Consider the following 23,794-nt stretch of genomic DNA (forward strand, 5'->3'; position numbering starts at 1 on the left):
GGAACACAATTTTTTTCACGGCCCATCTACAATTCTTTTATTTCACGCTTTGTGATAGAAGGATATAATTCAGAAAGAATCGAGCAATTCTAAGTATAACATATCTAATGTTATTTATTACGTGTTTTAATGATTTCTAAGAAAATAAAAATAAAAATTCTAGTTACTTTTTTTAGTTACTTTACTTTTATCCCTTAACGATATTTTAACGATGCTATCGATATATCGATAAAATATGAAATATGGATAATCAATAGTCGTTATTATTATAATTCCAATTATTAAAAATTAGCGATTTTATCTTCGTTGAAACTTGTTCTTTGTATTAATTTCCTTCCGTTTATTTATCTTTAACATTCATTATTGTTATTTATTAATTAAAGTTCATTTATTCAATATATTGGCATTTAAAATTTAAAAATATTATAATGAAATTAATTTTCTTTTTAATAGAATTTTTTTTTTAATAGAATTTGTCTTAGATAGTCTCTTAGTGGGCTAGATAATTCAGCCATTTTTTTTTTGTGTCTATTAAATTTTAATCAAACGACCTCAAACGCAAATGGTTTTAATTATTACATATATTATATTATTAACCTCTAATAAAATTACCATTTTCCATTAATGAAATTTTCCAATTTCGGTTAATTTCACATAAATTCGGACTTCGAAATAGGAAGTGACCACTACACCGAATAATATTCCAACGAACAACCGCTCAAAGCAAGTTGGCAAAGTGACTAGCTAGACCAGCGTTAGCCATCCAGTGAAATTTCGTAGTAGTGCCATCGAAACTCTCTCAGGCCGGAGACACTTCTACCAACTGTTGACATCAAAATTCGACTCATTTTCGGGATAAATCATGAAAATTGTAAATTGACTTTTCCTGAAACATCAAAACACGTTCCTAATATATATATATATATATATATATATATATATATAAAACATAATTAATTATTATTATTAAAACAAAACCATGTCACCTCTCATTTACGTAAAATTAATTTATTTAAGACAAATATTTATGGGTTTCCCGAGCAACAATCGATTAATTAAGTACAAATTAATCATTTTATAAGCGAAAATAATTTCATTATAACAAAAAGAAATTAATTTTCGAAAATCATTTTAATATTAATTATCCTATAAAAATACTAAAAAACAAAAAAAAAAATGTGATCACTTATCATGTTATTAACGGAAGATTCAATTCAGGATGTATATTTTTTTAAATAAATATAACATTAATATTGATCCGGATTATAATTATCGCTGTGTCCACTGTGTGTGAATATATTTCATCGTTCAAAAGTTGAAAAAAAATTCCACCTCGAAAGAAGTAAAAAGATTAAAATCCGAGAGAAAAGAAAATTGAAAATTCGACGGTCATTAATCACAAATGCGTCAAGAATGGAAAATTATGAAATTACATGGGATCGAAGTTTTCGAAGAGGAGCTCCTAAAACACCATTCGCCAAGTTTCAAACAGAGAAAGAGGGATGTGATTGACAGAATAAAATAAGCGAATCGAATAAACGGCCCGGCTTTGTTATTGCACGTCAACTAATGGACCTACTATAACGCATTCCTTTCTTTTCGCTTCTTTCTTTTCTTCTTTTTCTCTTCTCCTCTCTTTTTTCTTTTTTCCCCCTTCTCTTTTTTCTTTTTTCTATGAAAATTCATACGCGTCTAGTAACGGGCGCACTAGTTATTTGTCCGCCGGTTTCCGCGGATCAATAACCTACTTTTATGATTAATATATACGGTACACCGTCCAGGATTATTTGAATGTTCGCTTTAATACGAGCTGTACAGCCACGGTTTTAATATCCTCCTCTTGGAAGAGAGATCGGTCCGCGTCTGCCTTTTAATACCACCCTGTGTCGTGAATAGGTAACAAAATGGAATGCGCTTCAGAATCCTTTTTTCTTCCCGTTCGAATGTCCGTCAAGAGTTACAAATTGGAAATATTCGAATATTCTTTGCTTGTCAAATTTTTCCCTCTATATATAGTTTTATCGAAATCTTAATCAATATCACATGTCATTATTATTAGATTTCATTGAAAATAATGTTAAGTTCGAATATATTAGCCTAACCTAATTTTTAGATTTCGAAAACCACCAATAGGATTGTAAATATTCGAATTCATTCTTTCCAAAGTGATTGTTTTCTAAATAAACGGTATGTAATATTTCACACGATTACAAATTGTTCACTAGATTTTTTAATCACACTTGATTCACCAGATTTCTTGTTAATCATACATCTAATTTTAAATATATCACAACACTGTAGTAATTAATCGTTCAAGAATCGAAGACCTAACCTCAACTTCAGACCACGATGTAACCAACAAACCGAACGATTTTAAAACCAAAGGGAGCCATGAAGGGAACTTGTTTGCAACTCGGAGGAAAATATTTAGATACGAAGATGGAACGTGCACGCGCGTGTGTTTTCCGTCTCGAGGAGAACCGCGACCCTCTCTTCCCCACCCGTTTATTTTCTAAACACGGAAGCAATTCTATTGAAGGGTTGGTATTCCTGGAACGATCAGTTTAATGTGAAGACTAACCTCTTCCCAATGAAACGTATGCATACATACGTGCGTGTATAAACACGTGCACGAGCGTCCTGTTAAAAAGAGCCTCGACCCACTTATACCACTTTTTTTCTCGACAAAATAATAAAATGAAATAAAAGTAATGGAAAGAATGAGACAAAAAAGGGATTATAGTTAAAAGATCACATTTATTCTTCTGTAAAAAAAAAAAAAAGAAAAAGAAAGAGAGAGAAATTAATCGATAGCTTTTTTTTGATGAGAAAACGGATTGATTGAAGAAAATGAAATTCTCTCAGAAATCGAGTTTCCACGAGCATACTTGTCTAGATATCCATATTAGATTTCGTAGTGATTTAGAATTGCTAATATTTTGTGATTAACTTGTGATGTAACTTCACAGTGAGATTTCGGATGAGCTGGCTTTTAGATGCGACGTTAGTAAACGTACTGTTACTTAGTGTTAAGACATTATTTTGGTTATTAAGATATAGATAATATTTAGATATGGAATATCAATAATTTTCATATGGATGAACGAAATTTCTATGTGAAGTTTCAAGTTTATAAATTATTTTATGAAAATTCATTATTTACGAGAGCTTATATTTCATTTTTCTGCATCTATATAGTTCGGATTAAACTAATTTCGAACATTAAAATCAATTTCTTATAAACATTTCAATATAAAACAATATAAAAATAATGTTTTCGAATCCTGAAAAAAATTTATATTTCTTTGAAAAAATTAATTAATTCTTAGAATTTCTATAAATTAAATAGTTATTTAAAACATACCTAGAATATTTATTTATTTCTATCTTGTTTTATCAATTCTCCATAAATATACCAAGCTCTTAATATATTAAGTGTGTGTTAAGTTGTGGTATGTGTGTTGAGATGAAGTAGTTTAGGAGAGGTAATATTCTGCAATTAAGTCTGTGGACAAGCTAGGGATTTCGGAGGAGCTTGCCAACAAATTTGCTGTCATTTGTTATCACAAAATGATTTTATCTAGTATGGTATCTAGCTGAAGATGTAACTGAAAATATATTATTAGTTAATATAATCGTATTGTCAATTAAATTTTGTTTATATTATTCATAAATAAAGTTTTATAATTGGAAAATTTTTCAGGTTGTTTTTTTTTAAATTTTATAATTTTTTTTATTAATATTATATAATATTATTAATATTTACTAATATAATTAAAATTTATTAAAAATTAAAAAAATGAAAATTTAAAAATAATAAGAATTGTTAATCATCAATTGTTAATTGTTAATTTGTAACTTTAAAATTAAAATTCTATTTATTGTATACAAATATATGTTACATTAAGTGAATACTGTTGATGACTAAAACTAATTTATATTAAATCCGAGAATAGATTCAAATAGTATATAATTATATGACAGAGAATTTTAATACTCGATCATTAATCAAATAGATTATTGAATACTCATTATAATCACTAATTGTCATTATATATCATACATTCAAATCATTAATCATTAAATGTATTAAGTGTTGATATTATATACAAAATTATATACTTCAATAGGAAATAAATCAAGAAAATTCCATTAAAGAAAATTTTTCTACATTAAAGAAAATAATTCATAAAAAACAATAAGAAAATTGTTATTTCGAATGAAACACCTAAAGAATATTATCACAAGTAGAAAAAATGAAAAAAAAAAAAATACCACATATGGATAGTAATAAGTAAAAGTAAATTTATCATGTACAAAACTTAAAATTATTTGTTATTATAATAAAATAAAAAAATTTGTTTAGAAAGTTTAAAAAATTTTCAAAACATATATATTATAATATACAAGTGAAAAATTTAATCCAATTTATTAAAAATGTCATTTAAGAAAAGAAAAAAAAAATTGCACACACAACATGATACATAACCTCTTGAAGTCATCGATAAAATCAATCTAATTGCTCTGTTAAACAAATTTTCTTCAAATTTCATCTTTATTTATGAAAGATTCTATTTAATGATGGTTTATATATTCGAATCAAATTTGCCGTTAATGAGAAAGGGAATCCAGAAAAATATTATTCATGAAATCGATCTCATTTACTTTTTCTATCGATTGTTCGTTGAATGAACAGAACAAAAGGCTAAACAATAGTTTCAACTTGTCCAATCCGTAGAAGCTGCAATAACCATGAACGTGATTAATTAAAACTGATGGATTCATCGATGAAAAAACGCATATACACAATTTCCTAATCCCTTTCTTTCCTATTTAGTAAGGTTAAGAATCGAAAGGAATATAATTCGGTCTTGAAATAATTAATAAACTTACGCAAAAGAAGAAAATTATTGTTTCACTTCGTACAATATTTCTAACTTCACTGTATACCATAGAGAGCTTGAATTTTTCTTTGAATCTTGAAACTCGTGTTTTCTAATTAACCTGCCATCACGTTTTTCCCTTCTTCTTTTAACGGAAAACTGATAACATACCTTTGAACCGCTATTGGTGGGATCGACTTAACTTTCGTTTTCTCATTGGTTGCCTGTTCCCACTGGGATCAATTAACAGCCTCCTAGTAACTTTTTTATTATTTCAGTAAATTTGGCAAGTGTAACTAAATGAGAAATTGTGTAGAAATAAAAAGAAATAAAAAGAAAATGAAATAAAAATAAAAAGAAAAATCTTTTATTAATGATCAATGATTTGTGATAAAACTCTAATATTTAAAAGTATCTAGATCAATTAAATACAAAAATACATAAATTGAAAAAAATAAATATAATATTAAATATTCTATTTTATAAAAAACTTATTGAAATTGAGGTTATATATTATTTTGTTTATATCAAATAAATTTCAAAAATATAAATATAACACAATTGGAAGATGAAATATATTGTTCTTTTTTTTTATTTTTTTGATTTTCTATCTTGGTTAATATATGTTTATTAGAAGAAAAAACTAATATAACTAATTAATATAATAAAGAAAGTTGTACTTCATCAGTATAGAAGCTAGTAATAAAGCAAATTAAATTACTCTTCTTATAGTTTATTGAGCTTTAAAGAAGGTTTATATTAATTTTATAAGTGATTAATGTAAAAACTTGGAAGAATTTATAGAGTAGTTGGAGAATAAAATTATGCATATACATGCATATACTTATTTTATCTTACCAACTTTTCTACAAGAGAATTTTGAATAAAATAAGTATATCAATGATCATCCAATCCAATATAATATTGACCGATTTAAAATATAATTTATAATAATATATAATATATTGAAAAATAAAAAAATATTTTTTTCTCTTATCTCTATTATTTCTCTGATCTTTTGTTTTAAAAAATGTTTCATTATGATGAATGAAATAATATAAAAGTGAAAGAAAATTCTATATTTTCCTTTGTAAAATGAAAATTTAACAAGGATTTGAATATAACTGCTCATATAGGCACAGACAGAATTTTTTAGTATCTTCTCATTTTATTTCTGTGTTCATATTTCATCTAAAATTAATTCTTTTTAATTTATTTTTATATAATTTAAGTAAAAAAATAAATAATTATATTTTTATCAATACATTCTAATATTTATTATAATTTCTTATAATTTTTTCAAAATATTTACAAAAAACAAGAATAAATTCTAAGAAAAAAGTTTCAAATAATTTAAATTATATTAAATATTAAATATAGAATACAATAAAGATTTTTTGAAATATTTAAGTATTTAAGTATTATTTCCATTAAGTAAAACAGGTATCAAATGCATTGCATTTTTAAGAAGCTTTTTCCAATGATTGGATATGTTTTTACAAGACGAATGAACGAATTTATCTTCATGGCACTTAGTACAATACAGTGGTTCCTATCATACGAGATTTCTACCCTGTAAATGGGTGAACAATCCAACCAGACTGGCGGAGCGGATATTTTCCGCGACAATGACTCGCGAAACGACAAACGCTGTCGATAAAACGAGGCGAGGTACACGTTAATGGCGGGATTATCAGGACGATTTATTAGTATAATTTTAACGGTATTATAACGGTCGAAACGGTTGAGATATATTAATGGAATTAATAATCGGAGAAGTAATATTCATTGGTAGAATCCCATCCCTTGTTAGTTGGATATATATTTGTACAGGTTTTCAGATTAACTGGTTCTGGTAATCTTGAACGTTTCCAGTCCCATAATGCTATTAAATCATGCAAGAAAGCTTTTTTGGATATTTTTCATGTATTTGTCTGTGAAATTGCTTTATAAAGTTTTTTTTTTTCAGATTTGGAATTTTGATTTTTGAAAATTGTTTATTCATGAGATTTTGAAAATGAAAATGAAATTTCTGAAAAAAAAAAGAATTTTATTAAATCTTAGTATTGTTAGAATATATAATATATATAAAATCTTTTTATATATTGTTACAATTTTTTTTATGTATTAACCATTTTAAATTTGGAATTTTGATTTCTGAGATTTATTTATTTATGGGATTTTGAAAATAAAATTTCATTTTTTAATAATGTGAAATTTAATAATAGTGTTCAAATATATTTCATAAAATTTTTCTTAAATTAATTCAACTTACTTTATAAGTAATGTCCAATATTAGTTAATATTGATAGTTCACTAATATCAGTTTCTAGCTAGACTGTATATTCACTTGATAAACAATAATATATTATTTTTCTAATCACTGAGCAAAATTATCAAAAGTTTTAAAACTCATTCTTCGTTCAACAATATTTAATTTTACAAAAAATTATTTTTAACCTTTTTTTTTATAAATAATCCATAAAATATTCCTTTGATATTTTTTATAATTTATCCATGTTTCTGTAACAGATTTATAATAATTAAAAAATTTTTATTTTCGAGCAGATATATTCTTTAAAAAATAGAAAGAAATATTAATTTTTTTTCTTTTAATTGGAAGAATAGATATAAATAAGCATTGTTCATCAATAATTAAGAATAAAAGAATAAAAAATAAGCCTGTTTTGATTGTATGGATGGTTAAGATTAAAGATCAAGGAAGATCTTTAAATAAAAGAAAGCTGTCTTTGAAAGCCAGGTATTTCTTGATACTAACATTCATAAGGAAGAGACTTCTATATCGCGGTTTGACTTCTCTATTTATGAACTGCTACGGACATAACCTAAAAATGGGGCATCGCTCTTAAGAATTCATGTCATGACTACGTCTTATACATATAAACTTATTGAGGCTGCCTCCAAAACATGGTACCAAACAGAAAGCGTTTTCCTGGAATTCAAGATAACTATTCTCATAAACAACTATTTTATCTTTTTTTTTTTACAAATTATTTAAATATAGTTTTCGAACTACTATGATTGGTATACACTCTAAATGTCATAAAACTACAAAAATTTTAAAAATCTTATTTAAAAAATATTAATATCAATAAAGGTAAAATAATAATATGGTATAATTATATAGTAAAATAAAAATTTTTGTTTTGATATCGAAATAGTTGAAAACGTACATGTCAGTTATTTTTATAAAATATTTTATATCCTTTTAAAAATCTTTAATTTTTGAAAATATTTTTTATTTTTTAAAAAATTAGATAACACTAATTAATTTTATTTTGAAATATTTTCCTTTCCGAAAAAATTATATTTTTTGAAGGAAAAATAGAGTAAAAAATTTGTTTTAAAAAAAAATCATATTTTCTTGAAACAAACAAACAATATATAATAAAAGTAAAAAGAAAAGTTAAAAAAAACAAAAGAATGGTTCGGATTTAAAAATTTGCTGAAGCCTGGAAATGGATGATTCTTCACCAGTGAACATTCCGCAAGCTAGTAAATATTTGCTGGCAAAAAACGAGACGGAAGCCAGGATATAAAATAAACGTTTGTTTTAATGCTAATGAGAAGAAGTATAATACCCGGTGATGCATCATCATTGGCCGGACGCGATAACGTCGAGTATCATTTAGGTATTATTGTAAAACATATTACCAGTGATTTCCAGCTATATATTTTTCCCCATGCCATCAGGTGACAGTTAGAGAGCATGCATTAAATAAATCAAAAGTATCTCATAGCAAGCTAATGAGAGATGACAAACATTCTGAAAAATTTGTCTGTTTTTAATTTAATATTTGATATCATGTGAAAGATAATATATATTGGATGCATCTGTAAAAAAATAAATATTCTTCATTAAAAATAAAGAAATAATTTAAAGATATTGGATAGATTTAATAATATTCAATAAAATTATTATAAGATTAAATAAAATATAAAAATATTAAATAAAAAGAAAAGAAAGAAAAAAATAAAAATTAAATCCTTTAAAAAAAAAAATACTTATATGCTTACTCTGACGATTTTCTCACGATACTTTGATCACTTAATGACTCGTAAGAGGCTCTCTTAATCATATCATTTTTTTTAATTTTTGATGTATCGAAAGTTTTCTCAAAGACTTCAGTATCATTTGGTTCCCTTTAGATCATTATTTCGATTCAATTTCCAATTTTAATTATAATCGTTTAAAATAATAAAATTGCATAATTATAGATTATGCTACAATAAGATTTATATTATAATTTGTCTATATTTCAAACTTGATACGATTCTCGATAATGAATTTGGAAATCTTCTGTCTCATTATGAATATTCTAATACAAAAATATAAAAATATTCCAAATATTTTTTATTTGTGTGAAGATATGCTAGATAGGTTAGGTCTTTTTTCTCCATTATTTTTCTCCTTTTCTTCTTTTCACCAGACACATGTTTTTAAACGATCTCTCACCATTATTTTCCTATCTCATCGAAGTCCTTAATTATTTTCCGGGATTTGGAAAAAGCGTAGGGCATCTATTATCCTGCGAACAATAACTCCGTCATCGACGAAGTGACACCGTTTTGTGGACATTGTTGAATGAATTATGTACGCCGCTCGAAACAATTGAGATTACGTGGAATCAGACGCCGAAGCAAATTGCATTCGCTATGCCCGAGAAATTTGTGTTCGTCGTTGTAGAATCGTCTCACGCGACAAATTTTCGATCCAGGACAGTAGTTTCATCGTTTCGTGCGAAATAAAAAAGCAGCTATATTGGATGATGGTATAGAATTCACATAACCTAAATTTAGCTAATGTTGAAGTTGGTAAAGTATCAAAAACTTTTGATACCATATACTTATATGTTTTGATATTATGTGACGTGTAAAAACTAAATATATATAGAAAAACATAAGAAAAGTTAAATATAATCTAAATATGACCTAAATTCTTCTTTTACTTTATCTTAAAACTTTCTTCTAATATTGCTTATTATTATATGTTTATTATTATTTATTATTATGTTTTATAAGAATTTAATTTAAATTTATTTTAAATCTAATTCAATTCAAGCTCAAGTTAAATCTAAATTCAAATAAGATTCATAAATATGAACAATAGAACAAATATTGTATTCTTTGATTGACTTTTAAAACACAAAGTATAAAAACATGAAATACTATCAGCCAATATATTGATCAAAAATATTTATCGATTCAAAATTAATTTTAATTCCAAAAATTTATCTTTATAACGTGCGATAAATATTTAATCTTATCATCATTTTAAGAATAATAGAAAGTGCCAAAAACTACAAGTAAAATACTTAACCTCAATAAAAATTACAGAGCATTCCTATTCAGGTAAGTCGACAAACCACATTTCGTTTTTAAAAATAAAATATTGTGCAAAATATTTTCATTGTAGAAAGAAAGGAGGAGATATAATTCGGAAAAAAGAAAAAAGAAAAAGAATACTTACTTCCGTTTAAAACTACTAGAACTTACGACAACGTGCGCCTAACCTACAAACCGGCTGCTATTGTTTTTCCGCCGATGCGATTACCGTTCATTAGCGAGGCTATCGTGTACGGAACGAGAGCAATTATTGTCATTGGGGAGAACGCGTGTTTCGCCTGTGAACGTTCCTTTGTCCCCGGAACGATTTATCCCGAGGCAATGCGCGCGAGCGCGGACGACGTTCGCTTTTTAAATACGGTTCCGCCTTTTTGTCTCGTTTTCTACAAATATCGAAATACCTGGCCGTAGCGAGATTCGCCCTCCATCGAACGTTTTCTCCCTTTTTCCCCGACCGACCATTGAAACCTTTAGAAATACCTTCCTTCTTTGTCAGGATTGCAATATCCCCACCTCCACCTAAATCGACGTTCTCCGCTTTTTCTCCCACCCTCCGACCCCGTACTACCAATTCTACCGTTCTTTTCGACGTAGTACCCGCGAATGCATCGAACGTTTTTCTGCACTCGTGAGCCGGAATCGCGGGAACGAGGCGGAAAAGACCGGGCTTGTTGTCAGCTAATGGATCGATGAAGAATCAAAGAGACCCAGTTTTTCGCTATTCACTTTATTGGTTGAATATTACTGTCTGGAAACACTAGCCGTGTCTTAATGGTTTGTCGTGAATGTTTTGAGAGAATGTACTATACCGAGATGAGAAAATCGTCAGTGCTCGCAGAAAAGCAAGAAAGATATAATAGATGAAAACGTATATGGTACGATTGTAAATTAGTAAGTGAATATTTTTTTAAGAAATTAAATAAGATTTATTATGATACGATGCAAGGTTATATACTTTTATGTATACTTTTTATGTATTGAAATTGATAGGATTATCAGGTATTAGAAATATAAATATTTCTTTATAGATATAGATAATTATAATTTTTTATTTTGTATATGCTATAAGTATTTGATATATTTGTATTTTCTATATTAATGTTATATGATCTTTTTTGATTATAATTTCACTTGTAATAACTTACCTAACCTAAGAACATATTTTCTTTTATGTAAAAAAATTAAAAAAAATTAACATGAGATTTTGAATTAAATAGTGAGAATTGATTTGATATATTTAAAATGAAAAGTATGACAATATAATTATTTTAAAATAAATAAGTGTTAAAAATCATTCATTAAAAATGATAACATCAATTTTTTTTTGTAAATTGTATGTATATTTACATTATAAAATCTAGAATAATAAACATGATAAATTAATAAATCTTTAATCATGGTATATATATCATTACTGAATTTGGATATTTTTTTCATGACTAATAAAGAAAACTACGTTCTCTTCATTGATTTCGTGAAACCTATATAACTCTAATTCAACACATGAAAGAGGTTAGGTTGCTAAAAGTACCGCCCAAATCAAAGTCGGTCATTGATTTGCTGATCGTGCTATTTCGAAAAAGTTTTCAATCAAGTTTGATTCCATAGAATTTCTAAAGATAATCCAATAAACTTCAATAACTTTCCTCACAATATTAATTTGGCGTGCGATCAACGTGTATAAACTTTTCAATAGGCATGCATGTTCAAAATAATTTTAACTGGTGAATATTGTGTCAAAATAACATCATATATATTACTGAATCTGTACAACATTGACCAAATATTTCGTGTTCTATATTTACTTTTATTAAATCTCATATTTTTATTTATACTAATATATTGATATTTTTTTTTTTTTTTACAAATTCTTTATATAATTTGCGATATAATTTGATATAATCTGTCATTTCTCCAGCTACCGAATATAGAATTTTATTATTGAATATACATATTTTATTGTTAGATTTACTTTATATCCCAATCTGTTATTCATGCATTAACAGCATTGTAGTCTGAATATTTTTGTCTTATTTTTTCCTTTTAATAAATGAAAACTGTTGCAAAATGTATTAGATTCAATTTAATTCATTTGCATCTTTGCATATTTTTATCCAAGTTTTACTTATGCAACGGCAATAGCAATGGTATAAATTTACATAAATAATCATCAGTATAATCATCAGTTTTATCAAACGCAACTACGAAATATTCAGTGTTCACGCGTTAATCATAGTTCGTTGGGCCTATCGATTACTATGCATCGAGACACCGTGCACTTATCCTACCACATTAACGTTGTCTTCCTCTAATGATTATCAATGGAAAATTATGTTTCGTAATTACCTAACCCCTCTATTCCACGAGGTAGCTGGTAAATGATGAGATAACGGCGCGGGGAATTTTCATTATTATATAGTGGAAATGATCTTGGTTTTATCGTGTTCAGAGCCGCTGTTCGAGTTTGATTGTTTTTCTTCACGCCATTGTGAGGGAGAATTGTTGAGACTTAACGTAGAAAACAGGGGCCCAAAGATGGTTGCCGGGATAAAGTTAAGCGAGCTTCGTAGATACGAGGGTAGGGATCTCTTAATTTCATCTGGAAACTTCATCAAACTCCATCTTGGACACTGATGCTTCTTATGAAGGGAAAGGGTAACCAGTGTTGTCAATAACTTGATGTCTTTTCATAATCTTGTAACTAAGAACATCATGTCTGTTTAAGGGAATTTTCTCCCTACATGATATGGATTAATATCGATATTTTTTTTACTATATTTTTATTCTTTATGAGATTATCTCGAAGTTGAATCGTCACGTTCCTTGCTATTTATAAAGAAAAAATTCTTTATCAAAATTTTTTAGATATTATTATAATATACAAAGTTAAAAACAAATTAAGATCATTAAAAAAAAAAGAAACTATCGAACAATAATTATTTAATATAAAAACATCGAGCGAGTGAGAGCACCTGTAGTACATAGAAAGAATTGAAATATCGAGAATCAGTGATTCTCAATCGAATTCTCGTTTAGATAATGCGTTCCGATGTAACAGGTTGACTCGATTGATCACTTTGCAATAGTATAGAAATATTGTTTTCACAAGAGTATGTATCTCAATGTATGTTCTAATGAAAGGTGGCCACTTTTATCGAGCCGATAGTGTTCTCGCGTGGCAGGAAGCTATTTGTCGCCACGGGTCTGGACACTGGCGTGACCAGGCCGAAAATTCGTGTGGTTGAAGGGTCACGAGTGTGGCCAATAACTCTTTCCTCGTCGACGAATTTCCCTTTTCTACTTAAAAAAAAAAAAAAAAACAGCCACACCCAAAGCATCATTCGTATTGCGAGAGCTTTCATTTTTTTCCTCTTCTTTTTTTTTCTTCTTTTTCTTTCTCTCTTTCTCCTCTCGATAATTCAAATACCGAGCGTGCGCGCTCCGTCGATTAGCCGGGTCACGTGAATCCAACTGCGAAAATCCCTAGGGAAAATCATTTTCTTCCCATGATCCAAGTTTCTCCTGGGTATATTGGCCACGGTGTATCAGATCTGTCGTATATCTTCCAGAAAGATATTACTACGCTGTTACTTTTCTCGCGCGTATCTCGTATCCTCTTAAAGCGTGAATAACCAAAGAAACGAGGGAAATCCATTTTTCTTCTTTACATTTGTGGAATATTTTTAGTGTTGGATATTTTTAGAAGTTTACAAAAAGATGGTGATAACTCTTTTACGTTTTTAGATTATTTCCAACCTTATTGTTTTTTCATATCGTATAAATAAATAATTTTTTACTATCATTTTCTCCTTCTCTTTTTCCATTTCTTCCATTTCAACTTTAATTCAATAATATTCTATTAAATAAATAACGGATAACTTGTTTTTATTTAAATATTTTTATTCTACTTATTATTCCATCATTGAAAAAATAAAATATTTTATGTTAAGCATATATAATTTTTTTTTATTCTTTATTTAAATATTTTTATTCTATATGTGTATATATATATATAGATACTATACTTCGATCACCAGGAGTAAAGTGTTATACATTGATGGATTTTGCAGGATAGATTTAGGATACTCGATGCATGCTCCGCTTATCACCGCTTTTCGCCTCCGCATTTCCCGAACATTTACTTTCAATGCTTCCGCTACTTATCGGAAAATATTACACGACAAAAGATGAACACGCTTCTTTTATCCTTTAATTTCCTCCTCATCCTGTCATGTTCACCTTGTAAGATTTTTTTTTTTTGTTTTAAGTCCCGTTTACATTACGTTACAAAAATCTTTCGAAAATTTCGAAAAATTTTCCTCGATACAAAAAGATAATAACGATTGAACATTTAAATTGAATACGATGCAAAATCTTTGTTAACAAAGCTTACAATATGGTTTACGCGAGATTGAGTTTCCTCGAAGGAAAAATCAGAAGAGAAAGAAGATCTGGAATAACAAAGAGAGGCAGTATAGGAGAGCAAGCATGTTTTTCCTATAACAATACGAACTCTCTCTTCCTCCCTGCTCTTTCTCTCTCTCTCTACGTTTTCGCGTGAATCCCTACAATAACATCGGAGACCAAGTAATAACACCAGTTTCACCTGAGATGCGAGGCAAATATAGCGTAGGGAGTTTCATCCTCGACCCAGAAGGAACTTTGTTTAACCGTTGTAACCAATGAAATTACACTTTTTGATCGTTGTCGCTTAATTGATTCATTAAACCTCAACCGGTATCGTCGGATTACAGGTACCTAACCAATTGGATTAAATTTTAATTACGGCACTTCGTTTCAAAGTATTTGATTTCAATTTCCCGCACTTCTTGTATTTTACAGGATAGAAACCTAATTGGGAGAAAATTTTAAGGATACAGAACTTTCACAATCGAAATTCTCTAGAATTCTCTATTAGAACGTTATAATCAACTAACGAAAAGTTTCGAACGAATTGGATAGGATAAAAGAAAATCCCTAGAATACTACTAGATTCGTAATACATACGAAAATACATATATACGTAATATATACAATTTACTTCATTAGAAAAATATTTTTAAAGAAACAATAAGAATCTAATTAGAAACCCTAAGATTTATTTATAATCTTAAAATCTGCTGAAACTAATTACAGAAATATTAAAATAATTTTTCTTAAAAATCGTTTTAAAATACATTCACGATGCGTTCGACGATACATTCGAAAACAGGAAATGGTTTACATGTCATTTTCCAATCGGCCTGGGAAAAGTAACATGCGAATCACCCTGTAGGAATGATGAAAGAACGCTATGTGGGAACGCGGTTTTCCATCGTGCGAGAAGGGCCTTTGTAACGCATTGAAACGCGGCTTATCGACGCCCACGAGGATTGCTGTTTCCGCCTATATTCCTGGTACAACTGTAGAACAACACGAACCGGATACAGAGGGTGTGCGTGACAGCGGCAAAAAGGAGAGATAAAAAATTCTCAAGACGCGCAAAAGGACAAGTATTATTCGCCCGTCGTACGCGAATCGCTACGCGAATTCTTGAACGCGCGACGTGCGTGCGCATTCGATCACGATATACAGTGGTGGCAGCTGCTTCTACGATGCAAATTCCCCCTAATTGCAGATCGCAGTTCGCCGATAACGCGTTTACGGAAAGCTAATAAATTTCTCTAATAACAGGTCGCGACAAGAATTTATAATGAAGAAATTTACGTGGCCGGTTACTTCGAGTGCGCGTTGTGTATATAGATCATCTTCACGCGACCGCCATTTTCTCCTTTGGAACCGAGTTTGATCTTGGCCGTATTTCTCTGGGAGCTGATCGATATACCAGGTTAAGTTTACTTTAAATGATTAACATTGTGGTACTGGTAGATTAGGAGTGCCGAAAGTTAGGTTAGGTTCAAGTTCGTCCATATCAATTCTGTGAAAATTTTACGCAATAGGTTAGCCATTTGCTATCATGATACGAAGTAGTATGATAGAAATTTTCATGTGTGATAAGTGTATAGAGCTAACTTTGAAAAGTTAAAGTTTAATTTAATCGTATCTTCGATATAATTAGAATTACTATATTTATGTTAATCTTTCCAGGTTATGGTTATTCTCGTATAACGTGAAGTATTAACGAAAGTTTTTGACGCATAAGTGTATCGGCTAACCTCAAAAAATAATGGGAATAGTAAAAAAGTGAATGGTTTCAAGATAAAGGAATCAAATACTATTTGGATATGGATGAAAGTTGATACATCTACATTGGCGTTGTCATCTGAATTGATCGTTATTCTTCGATGTTACTCTCTGAGCACATGGAAATCATCTTAAAGGTTTGTCCTCCCATAAATACATCTTGCTCTTCTCTTTGTCTGGCCCGCGGCTTTAGGGAAAAGATGGAATGTTAGAGATACGTGGCTAAAACAGAGAGAAGAGCCGATCCGTCGACGAAGGCGATGTCATCGTCGTTGTCTGTACGCACATTTACACGGAAGCCAATATTTGCACGGCAGAGTTGGCATCAGTTTCCTTTGGTCAGACCTCTCGATGCGGCGTCGTATTTATCGTGCAAACTAACGACGATCGCACCGAACTTCGATATCAAAGCGACGCTGTCAGACAGTAAACGACGAACTACTTGATCCGGATAAATAAAGCGAAGATAGCTGAGAAAGATACACTTACGGTTTGACGATTGATCGGACACAAATTTCTCACTTGATCACTGGTCTCAGATTTCCCTTGAAAAGCTTCGAACTGTTTCTATTCAAACAACGACTTTAATTCTGTACTTCGATGGAAAGAAAAAAAAATTCTTCTTTAGAATAGAATTTTTTTAAAGTACTATAAACTTTAAATTTTTTAAAGCTTTTTTAATTTATAAGATAGCGAATAATTGTCTTAATTATCAGAATTTGTTAGCTCGAAAATTCTCAAAGTTCATCACGTTGACTTTTTATATCATTGGATAACATGATAGAAATGGGCGCCAAATTCAAATTTTCTTTCCAGTAAAGTTTTATTTGAGAAATTTTAATTCGTTTTTAATTAAATGGAATAAATTTAAAAATTTTATAGTTTGAATCTTAATTATGAAAAATGATGTGAAAGAGAATAGATTAACTATTTATTTCTTTAGATATTAGGTCTTTAGGTCTTTATGAATATTATGAAGTTATATTAAATTATTTTATTTAGATTTAGAGTTTAATTATGAAAAATGTTAAGATATGTTCCTAAGCTCTGAAGATAATCTAACTTGCTTTCCTTTAAAAGCCAGTCTACGATGCTCATCTCGGTTAAACGCCGCACCCTAGTGATTAATCACCCTATGATCGCGATATTCTTTGGTCTAATGCGCCAGTAGCTACCGTGTGGCAGCAATGTTTACACAGGCTTTTTATCCGACAAATCGAGAGATCTTCAGCTATTTTCCATTGCAATTTTATCGGTCGGTAATGCACTCGTTATTAACTTTTGACAAAGATCTTGTCGATGTGGCAAATCACCGGCTTAAACTCGATGAAAGATGCGTTCACAGAGTGTGAAAGACAGAAATCTAGTGTTTTTTGTGGTCATCGTTTGCACGCAGGCAGGCCTGGCTCTGACAGACTCTGTAAGAGCATCGTATAATAAAGGTGGCCTCCCTTTTTTTTTTTTACTACGCGTTATAGTTTAAAAAATATGAAAATTAAATATTAAATTAAAGTATAATTTAAAATATTCTCATCGATTGTTACAATTTTTATTTACAAAAGATGCTATATAAAAAATGGCATCTTTTTTGATAACAAAAAAAAAATAACGTTAATTAAATAATTTTTATATGAAGATCTTTATCTGTCCTTGATTTATATTAAATTCTCGTTTATTATTTTTACAAACATATTTTTTTTTAATATTAATTTGAGGAATATAATATATATAATAAATATAAGAATAATTTTCAAATTTATGCAAAGTACTGGTATGTTGACGTGATTCCAGTTAATAACTATTAACTTACTTAGTAAAATCATGCATATATGAAAGAGGTACGCGTGTTAATAGAAAAATGGGAAAAAATAGAAAATAAAAAATGAATTGCGAAGTTTTACAATTTATACGATTAATCTTCAGAATTTAAAATATATATATATATATATTAAAATTTTTAAATTTTTTCTTTCTTAAATTGGAGAATTTTCAAGTCGGGTGAAGACGTGTTCCATCGATGGATGAACGAGCCGAGTTCGTTGATCATTATTGAATTAAATTGTCTGGAAAATTTTTGAGATATTCTAGCCCCTTAAATAAACGAAGTTCTGAAACTTTCCCAGAAAGTTCCAGGGCGATGGAGCGGCGGACTTCAGGCGTTTCAGATTATTTAAGACGAGGCCATCCCGGCTGGGTTATCTGTCGCGAATAAATCCGTTCGTTTGCTTATTTACACTGGATTACTCTCGTTTCCTACAACTACGGAATGTGCAACTTGGTATAACTTCTCAGATACTTTCTCAGATTTTTCGAGGATTCTTTACCTATTTTTATTCATCTCGAATGGACACGAAAAAACTTAATTTTCCATTTATTTAAAAGTATAAAATATATATAATAAATAATTAAATAAAAAGTAGAAAATGGATCAAGTTTGCAGTCAATAATAAGCAATCCTATTCAATTCCATTGCATAAAACAAAAAGCATCACGTGATCAGTTAGATTCATCAGAAATAAAAATTATAACTCGACTTGATATAATTTTGGAAGAATTTCTTATTTATTTTTATAAATTTTCATTCAAAAAAAGAAGGATAGAGAGAAAAGAATATTTATTTTATAGTTCAGTCAATAGTTGGCACTATTGATGAGGCTCGCAAATGTATAGAATAAAGAGGATCATGTGATCATATAGATTCGTTAAAGAGTTAAATTGGCGGAACAAGAAGGAAAATGGAAACTTTTAGCTTCCGATTACTCGTTCCTGCGTGATTAATTAACGACTACGTTCAATCTCGTCTATTTGTCGTCATTGCATCACTAGCTTCTTTCTTTGGCTGAATTCGATCGATCGAAAAAATTCCAACAAAAACGCGCACGATTGCAAAACGCGCGTGTGAAACAAAACGTCAAACGATTGGCCCTGTAAAAACGGTTCTAGTTGCACGCGCGATCAATGTAAATCCTTCAAAAAATTCCTCTTGATAAACCGTATAAAAATTTTTATAAAGTATTCATACATCGTATATAAACAAACATGAATGGTCAAACAAAATATCATTGAATATGTTAGAATGAATGAATCGAGTAGGTGTATATATTTGTATTAATTATTGTGAATTATAATATTTCAATTATTACACATAGAATGATGAAAATTACAAAATTTACTAATCATTAGAATAATATTTAAAATCGCCAAGAAATTCAATAAGAAAAGATTTTAAGACACTGTTCAAATTAATTTAATTTTTTTTAATTTTAATTTATTAATCTCGATGTTAATTTAAGAAAATATAACGGGTAAAAATATGACTATAAATCAACTTAATGTAACCTAACAGAAGACGAATTTACATGAAGTCAACGATATCATGCGATATTTCACAGTTCTGATTCTTTTCTCCGATTCTAAATGCATTGTTACAATGGATATACGTTTACAATAGAGTATCGGTGAGAGAATAGGGAGAAGAATACAAAGGAAGGCACGAAGTCACGTTGACGAAACATGTAGGCATTATGGCTGCCGCACAACCGATGAGTGTGTTCAGTTTCGAACTATCCACATTACTTTTTTACTAACACGAACTATATGAGATAGGAAAGGAAACTATGAAAAGAGATGCAAATTTGATTCGTTGTTTTTCGTAGATACAATGCAAATTCATAGAAATAGACACGTTTATTACCTAAAAGTACTACGTTAACAAATTAGATCTTCTAACAACGCGACACTAAATTGCACAAAGCAAATAGATAAGATCTTTTGCCGTTGTACTGCTGCGAGTGCCATCTTTCCGTCTTTGCATAGAACTTCAAAGAGAACCTCAAATCCAATACTCAAAAATTCCAATGAAATTTGCATCTTTGATGAATCTGAAATGAATATATAATATAATAATAATAACTATACATATCAGATAGATAATCAGGCGATGTAGTCCACGTAAAATTTAAAAAAAAATTCAAGCATACTGTTTCAACCATACAAATTTGTTAAACAAATTTTTATTCATTATATATTGATTAATTATTCATCATGGCTGTAATTGATTTACTATTTATTCACAGATAGATACAAGTATTTATAATTAAAATTTTATTGACATCCATTAGTGTCAAACCTAACCTCAACTTTGTCATAAACTAAACCTGTCATTCCATTCCCGCATATACATACGAATGATGGATCGAACTTTAGTTACAATCATGTCATTTGCAAGCGTGCAGGCTAACGCGATGCCACTTTGTTCACTCAGCGAAAGGCACTATCTACGTGAACATGGTAATCAGGGGAGTCACTCAAATGGCAGTAAAGATAACCGATCTTCAGTGACTCTATATTACCATGCCACCACTGGTAAAATAGTTTCCACGTGAATGTAATTAGTTATAGAAGCTAATTACCTCGATGTTACCATTCGTGCGATGCGACGTCGGTTTTCAAATGGAATTGGCCACACCTACCGACAGCCAAAGAAAACCTTGATATCATCAAAATGGATTGTATATATATCTAACCGTATAATTTCTCCGAGTGGGGATGGGTTACCATACACATCAGTCAGGCCGAAATTAAACCCCTTGAAGCGGTTCTCGTGAGTTCATTGAACATGTGAAGCGTAACATCGTTGGGGTAGGTTCTGTTTTCAAGATTTCACGATCCACTTTGAGACAGTGAAGAGACGTGTACTATTTCTTGAGGAGTTGAATAAGAGAAACAACGTTGTGTACTTGTGTGAGATATTGAACAGTAAGCAAAGTATGAATTATTCAAATATCGATAAATTTTATTTTGAATAGGTTATTCAAGAAAAAACGAAACTGTATTATCAAAATTATGAAAAAATTATCATTATTGTATATTAATCCGAATATTAATAATCTAAGCTAACCTCATTTTTTTAACCTCATCAAAATATATCCCTTAATCTGAAAATAGAAAAGAAAATCGTCATCAAATTAAAAAGGAAATCTCATCAAAGGGTTCGTTATCAAAGTTGCTGGACCGATGACTGAGGAGCATCCAGGATCGATGTAGCGCGAACAGGCATCCAGGATCAAACAGACGGTATAATGGAATAGAATCTCTTTTGTTTTTCCTCGATCCATTTGCGGGCGTCCAACCGGAAAAGCTTTGCAGTTTGCCAGTAGAATCCGGTTTAATTACCGATCCGATTGCGGCAGCTACGTTAGATCTCATCCGTTGTTGCGACGTGCCAACTTCGTTGCTTCGAACCTCGCGTGTATGTGTGTATATATATATATATATATGTATAGACGGTCGGACGTGGTGGGTAAAAAAAGTCGATGGAGCGCCACCGAGCGGATTAAACGGGAATGTAAGAGGAGTGGAAGGAGAAGGAGGAGAAGCAGGTGGAAAGGAAACGAGCCACTGTAAATAGATACGTGTGCCAGGAACGAGGAGAGGTATTCTTTCCCGTTGACGAGGAATCGAACCTCGATCGTGGCGAGACGGGGGGAGGGAGGGAGGGGGTGAGAACGAACGAGTTCCTGCGGTTGATTTTAGGTTCCTGTTCTCGAATAAATGATATTTCAGCGATAGTTGGCAATCTAGCGGATCCTTTTTACGAAATCTTTTTCACGATATTCTTTGTTAACTTCTTTGGAAGTGGATCAATAACTGGGTGGACCATCTTGATATCGTCATTTTTTAGTAAGTAATGATGTGTTGGTGAATTTGTAAGGGAAAAAATTGTAGATTTATCGATGTTATTTTAACCAGAGAATTTTTATTATTTTCTTTAAAAAAAATCTATCTTTTGTCACTCTTTCTAGAATCTGATAAAAAGATCAATTCTTTGAAAAAGAATAATTCGTATTATTAATATGTGTCGTTAAATAAGAGTGCTTTCTGCAATGAAGTTATATTTGTAGGTTAGGTTTTACCAGTCTGCCATTATAGGATCCTAATTCGATTTATGGATAGATGGGAGAGGAAGGAAGGAAATTCCGGCCGTGGAACGATAAGTTTTGGCGGATGCAATGTATCCGGTGATTTAGCATTGTGACTGCCGTGTATCGTCAATGGGCGCACGCAGGTAGAACGACACATAACGCCAGTTCTTCCGTCCTTGTCTTCATCGATTTCCGATTGATCCTCATTATCGACTCTTCCTCGGCTGCGCCCCTTCCTTTTGAAAAATCCTCCTCTTTCTCTTCTCCTAACGACTTTATCGGACATTCTTATTCAAATTTAATACTTTTTGGAGGTTATCCTTGGATTCTGCTTTTGAAGTTGACCCAATATACCGATCCTTTAAAGAACTATTCGATTACCTCGAACGTCTGAGAATGTTGGATTGCCAATAGATTTTATTTGGAATTGCATAAACGTTGATCGTGAGTACATTTTGTAAAATGGCACAATAAGATTAAATGTGAAAAAGGAATATATAGGAATTTTTGCAGAGTTTTTCCCTAGATAGATATTCCCTAGATATGAAACGACGTTTTGTATTTATTTATTTTTCTCAGACACGAAAACGAGTGTTTAATGAAACATTTTAAAACGTTAAGATATCATTGTGAAGAAATTAGTTATCTTGAAAAATGAAATTTTCTCTAGTTATATTTCCCTAGATATAGAGGCACGAGGGAAATGATACGAGATCTTTTGTCGAGCGTTGTCTAACTGTATTTCTACCACGATACGTCACGTTTTTATCGGCAAACTTAATACGCGTACCGTTCCGCTGTTTCGATAATACGCTTTCACCAGTATTAAGTTAAAGCCAGCAGAATCTTCGAACGTCTCGTTCGTTTTCCGACGCCGCGTAATCTTGGGATATCTTAAGATATTCCGACCGTCTTTCGAGGCATGAATGCGTAATACACAGGGAAAGCGCAATTAGAGGGGAAACGCTGTGAATAAATAAAAACGGGGTAGCGAGATTCTCGCATAGCATGGCCGCCTGGGGGAATTTTTATCGAGAAACTTTTGTTATGATAAACCGGGTGCACCAGAAGAGAATGGCGGCGACCGGAGGGGAGATGGAATCGGCGAATTGTCCGACAAAAGTATCCACAAGTGCGTCTTCTTTTTCAACTCTAAAAAAAATTGAGTTCATTCATTCCGAGAATAGATACGATGTTTCTTTTTTTTTCTTTTTTTTTTTTTTTTTTTCTCTCCTATTGCTATAAAAAATTATTCGAAATCCTTTCTGCAGACTTATGTCTTTAGGTTATGGCCTAGTTTTCCATCATAAAAAAAAAAAAAAAAAAAAAAAAAAATCTGGCGAGATTGAATAGTGTTTCGGTGAATAATTCAGACTTATTTAGGTTAAGATATAATAGGATGTCTACAAATTAGGTCAGATTCCTTTTCTATTACAA

General features: G+C 30.3%; 1 protein-coding gene and 3 long non-coding RNA genes across 10 annotated transcripts in view; 1 reads left to right on the plus strand and 3 right to left on the minus strand.

The window, feature by feature from the left end:
* LOC725999 overlaps window positions 1–23,794 on the plus strand; it is a 101,523-nt gene that overhangs the window by 56,711 nt on the left and 21,018 nt on the right. Inside the window, exons 1-2 of one of the 5 annotated variants that reach the window (XM_026442491.1) lie at window positions 15,665–16,077; window positions 16,338–16,570. The exons of the other annotated variants lie outside the window; for them this stretch is intronic. The gene's annotated coding sequence lies outside the window, so the exon portion shown is untranslated. Of the gene's footprint in view, window positions 1–15,664; window positions 16,078–16,337; window positions 16,571–23,794 lie in introns of those variants that run through there. 5 annotated transcript variants of the gene reach the window in all.
* On the minus strand, window positions 10–5,152 carry LOC102656264. Of its 2 annotated transcripts, none has more exons than XR_001703947.2 (4): window positions 4,894–5,152; window positions 4,475–4,741; window positions 3,365–3,608; window positions 10–886 (listed from the first exon to the last, which is right to left on the minus strand). It is a non-coding gene; the product is annotated as an uncharacterized LOC102656264 (long non-coding RNA). The 2 variants fall into 2 exon arrangements; XR_001703946.2 differs by having other exon boundaries at window positions 4,490–4,741; window positions 4,894–5,146.
* On the minus strand, window positions 6,142–8,114 carry LOC107964850. The gene is made up of 3 exons (XR_001703954.2): window positions 7,663–8,114; window positions 7,159–7,406; window positions 6,142–6,915 (listed from the first exon to the last, which is right to left on the minus strand). It is a non-coding gene; the product is annotated as an uncharacterized LOC107964850 (long non-coding RNA).
* LOC102656373 lies at window positions 20,102–21,261 on the minus strand. 2 transcript variants are annotated; one of them, XR_001703952.2, is made up of 2 exons: window positions 20,846–21,261; window positions 20,102–20,314 (listed from the first exon to the last, which is right to left on the minus strand). It is a non-coding gene; the product is annotated as an uncharacterized LOC102656373 (long non-coding RNA). The 2 variants fall into 2 exon arrangements; XR_003305224.1 differs by lacking the exon at window positions 20,846–21,261 and adding an exon at window positions 20,568–20,829.

The sequence above is a fragment of the Apis mellifera genome, linkage group LG8, assembly GCF_003254395.2.
Source record: "Apis mellifera strain DH4 linkage group LG8, Amel_HAv3.1, whole genome shotgun sequence".
Lineage (NCBI taxonomy): Eukaryota > Metazoa > Arthropoda > Insecta > Hymenoptera > Apidae > Apis > Apis mellifera.